This window comes from Arachis hypogaea, chromosome 1, assembly GCF_003086295.3.
Source record: "Arachis hypogaea cultivar Tifrunner chromosome 1, arahy.Tifrunner.gnm2.J5K5, whole genome shotgun sequence".
NCBI lineage: Eukaryota > Viridiplantae > Streptophyta > Magnoliopsida > Fabales > Fabaceae > Arachis > Arachis hypogaea.
In genome coordinates, this window is record NC_092036.1 from 32,143,661 (window position 1) to 32,149,648 (window position 5,988).

The window sequence follows — 5,988 nt, forward strand, 5'->3', positions numbered from 1 at the left end:
TTTTTCAGAACATGGACGAAGAGGTTGTGAAGACTTTATTTCTGGTTTTGTTATACGATATTTTGTATTGTTTTGGATGTTATATTTTTCCCTCGTCTTTTATCTTTACCAATTTCGTAAGAGGGATAGGAATTTGGGATATGTGTTTGTAAGATATTGTAATGTATATATATATATATTTTTAAAGTATTGTATCTGGTCTGTATGTATATATATGTATATGTTTTCAATGAAAAAGTGTTTTTGAAAGGTTATGCGGTTTTAAGTTTTAAACAGGCTCCTATTTTAGTATTAAATATGTTTAGAGTCGTCGTAATATCCAAGCTATTAGAGTGGCACAGCTGAAAGTGTGACATTCTGATAGTGAGGATGTTACACGACTAGTGACACGTGGCATGCTGACATGGACGGTTGTGTCACGTGTCACAATATTATTTGTTCACTTGTTAGTTTATGCCACGTGTCGCAACATTATTTGTCTACGTGTTATACGCTATGTTATCATTGTAGATGCACCAAATTAGTCCCTGACTTTACATTAATTAATTCATTTTAGTCCTTAAAATTAAATTTGTACACCAAACTAGTTCTTTCACTTGTTTTTTCTATTTTTTTAATAAATTCTCTATATCTTTAATTGCACTAATTTCAATTCTGTTTTTTCACATGTCGCTTAAATACAAGTGCTTTTACAAAATATTCTTAAGATTTTAGTTTTAATTATATAATTTTTCTACAATAATTTGACATTAATAAATATTGTAAATATAAGTATGTTATTATAAAAAAATTATATGATTGATTAGACACACTTTTTTTTCCGTCCAAAAACACGCGTGTTTTTAACAAGAAATTGTGAATCAGGATTTTTGGACTTAAAAATATGTTTTTTAATCTATCATATAATTCTTTTATTAAATAATATAATCATCGTTAGAAGGTGTACCTGAAACCGATTGTGTGTAAATGAGTTAGACGAAAGAATCGTAGATGGCAGTGAGAGTACTTAAAGTGCCTTCATGTCAGCTCCAAAGCGATGAGTAGAAGTACCTACAAGAAACTCTGATGTCGAAGCCAACAAGAATTTTAGCTAGTTTATGTATACTTGAGTTTGTTGGGATACGGTATTTATAGGAAGAGATAATGACTTGGTCATCTGAGTTGATGATCATATTTAAAGTAAGTGTATGGTTTCTTTCCTTATTAGATGAAATGTTAGTCCACGATGCATAGTTATCAGTATAATTATTATGTAAAAAAATTATATAATTAAAATTAAAATATTAAAAATATTTATCAAAACTACTTGTATTTAAACAACATGTGAAAAAATAGAATTAAAATTAATGTATTTAAAGATATTAAGAATTTTGAATTTATAAAAAAAAACTAGTGAAGAAATTAATTTGGTATATGAAATTTAATTTTAGGGACTAAAATAAATCACGTAGTGCAAGTTCAGAGACTAAATTGGTGCATCTATAATGATGATATAACGGATGACATGACAAAATCGTCCACGTCAGCATGCCATATGTCAATAATTGACCCGTCATCATAGCATTATACTTGGACAATCTATGATGTGACACGTGTCACTAACAGTCCACGTCATTAAGTCATATCATCCTGCTATAAATAGGTCAGAGACTATCGTGGTGCACTTTTGTCAATTTTAGAGACGTAATTGATGTAATTGGAATCTTAGAAATGATTTTGGCACACGACACAAATTTTAGAAACTACTTTAGGACTTAACAAATTAGTACTTTTGAAAATTCAAAAATTTTGAATTGATTATCAACTACCTATATATTTGGTCAATTTAGTATTTGATTGCACTACAAAAAAAGCTGAGAACCGTCAGATTTAGCAGCGGCGCTTACCGTCGAATTTAGCATCGAATTTGATGAGAAATTTGTCAAGTCAAAAAATTACCAGTGGATAGTGCTTCCGACAGTAAAACTATCGGTAAATGTTGGCGGGAAATCACGAGAAATAGAAGCCAACTGCAGTGTCGGGTTTACTAGTGGACTAATCCGACGGAAGCCATATTTAATGGAAATGCCGCGTTTTGGTGATTCGAACTGCATTACTGTTGGAAACATCCGCCGGTAAATCGGATGATAATAGTGCCCTAAATTGGAACTGGGAACCCTTCCCCTTCATTTCGAATTCCTCTTCTCTCTCTAACCTTCCTCTCTCTTTCTACCCTCTTACCTCCCAGTCTCTCTCTAACCCCTGCCACCGCTGCTGTTCCAACCACCTTCGCCGCCACTGCTGCCCTACTCTACCGCCGCTGGAAAGACCACCGCCGCCTCCAACTGCCCCATTTGCTGCTCTTATTCCCACCACATCACACCCCATTCCTTTAGGTTCTTGATTAAAATCCCTTTTAATTTCTGTTTAGTTAAGTTCAATTTTATTTAGTTAGTTTGATTTAAGTAGTTAATTAATTAGATTAATTTGTTGTTTAGTAGATTTTAGGTGGTTAGGATAAGTTAGTTTAGTTTATTGAATTCTGATTTTAGCTGTTTATCCTTGTTCCTCTGCATAAACAACTAGAACAAGGAAAAGTGCGATTCTCAATGTCATAGTAAAGAGAATCCCAGTGAAGTACTCGAAAAATGGAAGAAAAAGAACTAAAATAAATTGAGAAAAAGGGGTAAAAATTTTAAAAGAAAATAAACTAGAATAAATGAAAATTAAAAAGGAATAACAATAAATTGGACTAAACTAAAACAAAGTAAAATAAAATAAAATAGCAACTAAACAAAAATTGGAATAAAGAAAAAAGTCTAATCTAGGCAACTAATCAACTGGTAGTTGTTAGTCACAGTTAATCCCCAGGCACCTAGTGAAGAATTGATCCAATTAAGCTCTTGTAGTTGTTTGTACGCACAACTCATGCCTATGCACGATCCCCTTTTCGCTCCAGTGATGCGTACGCATGGATGATGTGTACGCTGGGTTTTCTTTTGCTTCTTAATGTTGTTTTCACCAATTCTTTACCAGAGTATTATCTGAAATCAATCAAAAGTCACAAAACTTAAAGTAGTATCCAATGGGGGCTAATCCACTAAAATATCTAACAAATTAACAGAAAAACTATATAAATAACATAGAAAAGATACAAATGATGCTCACGCATAAGCCACATTGAGGTTGTTGAGCATATCTTCCTCTCTTGAAGTTTCGACCCCTAGAGCAAAGGATCTTGCACCTCCTCCTCAGTTGTGGTAACCACCACGGCTAGTACTTGCTTTCACATTCCCAGAACAATCTTCTACCATGTGACTCTTGTTCACCAACTCCACAAAACTCTTAACCTCAAGAGGTGCTACAGCTTACATGATGTTGTCTCTTAAACCATCTTGGTACTTCATACACTTCCATTCCTCATATCCTTCAGGAGCACCCTGATAAACTCTTAAGAAATGGCACAACTTCTCAAACTTACTCATATGCGCAGCCACAATAATAGATCCTTGCCTCAATTGAAGTAGTTCCAACTCCTTAGCTTGTCTCACTGAATTCGAGAAGTAGTTCTTATAAAATTCTTCTTTAAAAATCTCCCAAGTGATTGCCTCATTTCCATTTACTTACTATAGAAGATGATAAGTGCCTTGCCACTAATGTTGAGCTTCTCCAACCAGCTAATAAGCAGCAAGCTCTACCAATTGACCCATAGGTACGTGCTGCACTTGTAGTGCTCTCTCTATTGCTCTAAACTAGTTGTCAGTATTCGTTGGATTAGTCGACCCTTTAAAGATAGGGGGATTACCTTTCAGAAAGTTTGCCAATGTCATCAGACCTCCTTCAGCTGAGTTTCCTCCAGATCCATTACCATTTCCGTTCATTCTCTCCATAGCTTGGTTAGTAGCTACTACACTAACGGTGATTGCCGCCAAGAATTCGGTCTGATTACCAGACAAAGCGGTGATGCACCACTATTCGTGGAATATTTTGTGTTTAATTTAGTAGATTTTATCAACTTTTCTCACATTTATTCAATGAAATAGCATGATTTTGTAATTTTCTCCTATTTGTGCTTAAGTGTGAAAACATGCTTTTTAGGCCCTTAATTGGTTAATTTTAATTCACCTTTAATTCCATTCGATGCCTTGATATGTTTGTTAAGTGATTTCAGGTTTAGAAGGCAAAGATTGGGTTGAAGGAATGAAAAAAAAGCATGCAAAAGTGGGAGAACTCATGAAGAAAAGAAGGAATTGCAAAGCTGTCAATCTTGACCTCTTCGTACTTAATTGGTCATAACTTGAGCTACAAAGGTCCAAATGAGACGGTTCTAGTTGCGTTGGAAAGCTAACATCTAGGGCTTCAGAATGATATAAAATTTTTCATAGTTGCCTTGCCTTTGATGACACGTACATGTCAATCCACGTGCATGCGTCACAGATCAGCGTGGGCCATTTTTGGGGAAAATTGGCCAGCTATTTCTAGCTCATTTTGTGCCCAATCCAACTCATTTCTGATGCTATTGAACCCAAAGATTGAATGGAAATGAACCAAGTAGTCATAGTTGACTTTTTAACATGTATTAGGATAGAATTCTAGAGAGAGAAGCTCTCTTCTCTCTCTAGAATTCGGATTAGATTCAAATCTCTTTTTAAATCTAGATTTTAATTCTTGTTTTTATCTAGATTCTTGTTTTAAATCTAGATTCAAATTTCTTGTTGCTACATCTTTACTCTTTTAGTTTCTTTTGTTAATTTCTTATTTTAGTCATTTTTATGTTCGTGCACTTTTGTTCTCTTTGATTTCAATTAATGCAATTAATGTTTTATGTTCCTTTATTGTTTAATTGCCCTGTTCTTGTTATTTCCTTGTATTTGGTAGTGTTAGATTTTATATTTCTTGTCATTTTATTATGCTTTCCTTTATGCCTTCCAAGTGTTTAATAAAATGCTTGGTTGGGTTTTAGTGTAGATTTTTTTCCACTTGGCTTGTGTTGAGTACTTGGAGACTCTTGAGTTATCAAACTCTTTTGTTGATTTATAATTAGAAGTTGCTTGTTGACTTGAATGCCACTAAAGCTAGTTTTTCACTATGATTTGACTAGGACTTGTGGACTCAAGTTGACTATATCCACTTAACTTTCCTTCATAGTTAGAGGTTAACTAAGTGAGAGCAATGGACAATTCTTGTCACAATCGATGATGATAATGAGGATAGGACTTCTAGTTCTCATTCCTTGCCAAGAGCTTTCTTAGTTGTTAGCTTGTTTCTCTTGCTATTTACATTTCTTGTTCCGTATTACAAAAAAACCCCAAAACAATCCTTCATAGCCAATAATAAAGCACTTCATTATAGTTCCTAGAGAGACGACCCGAGGTTTAAATACTTCGGTTATTTTCATTGGGGTTTGTTACTTGTGACAACCAAATTTTTGCATGAGAGGATTCTTTGTTAGTTTAGAAACTATACTTGCAACGAGAATTTATTTGTGAAATTCTATACCAATAAAAAATCCGCTCATCAAAATGGCGCCGTTGCCGGGGAATTGCAATGGTGTTATGTTATTGGCTATTGTGGATATGTTCATATTGTGAATATCTTGCTTTTTTGGTTATTTCTTGGTTTGTTAGTAGTTAAGAGTTTGTTTTATTTATTTCTTATTAGTTTTTATCTTTGTTTTCTCTTGTCACTATGAATTCTCGTCACTTTGGCTATGAGTGTGGTTACAATTATGTTGTAGGGAATGGAAGCTTCAATGAGGATGTGCATCAAGGGTGGAACAATCAAAGATGGGAGGAGCCTCAAGGGATTGATCGACCTTCTTGGCAATAACCTCCTCCGGTTTCTCATAGGTATAATCCAACCCCTAATGCATATCAATCTAATAGCTATGGTGGACCTCCTTGTGATTACCAACAACCACCACCATATGCCTATGAGCCATACCCTCAATATAGCCCTCAACTATACTCACAAGCCCCTTTTCACCAAACATACACCTCCATATAACCC